Raw genomic sequence first — 278 nt, forward strand, 5'->3', positions numbered from 1 at the left:
CCAGAGGCAGGGCCAGGTTAGAACCACACCCTCCACGGCGCCGGGCCGACCGTGGATCCGCCCACAGAGTCGCTCCGCCCAGGCACGNGGCCCAGCCTCCCGCGCGAGCGCTCCGCTGCGTCTGTTTAGACCTCCAGATACTCGCTTGGAGGGCTTGGCTTCGCCCCGCCCCGCGACGCAATGCACTCTGGGGGCTGTAGGCTCAGCTCCGTTCGCCAGCTGCAGGCGGGACGGAGGCGCTAGGTGGAAATCGAACTCTCTCACCCCATTGGACGCAG

Source organism: Marmota marmota, unplaced genomic scaffold (assembly GCF_001458135.2).
Source record: "Marmota marmota marmota unplaced genomic scaffold, marMar, whole genome shotgun sequence".
NCBI lineage: Eukaryota > Metazoa > Chordata > Mammalia > Rodentia > Sciuridae > Marmota > Marmota marmota.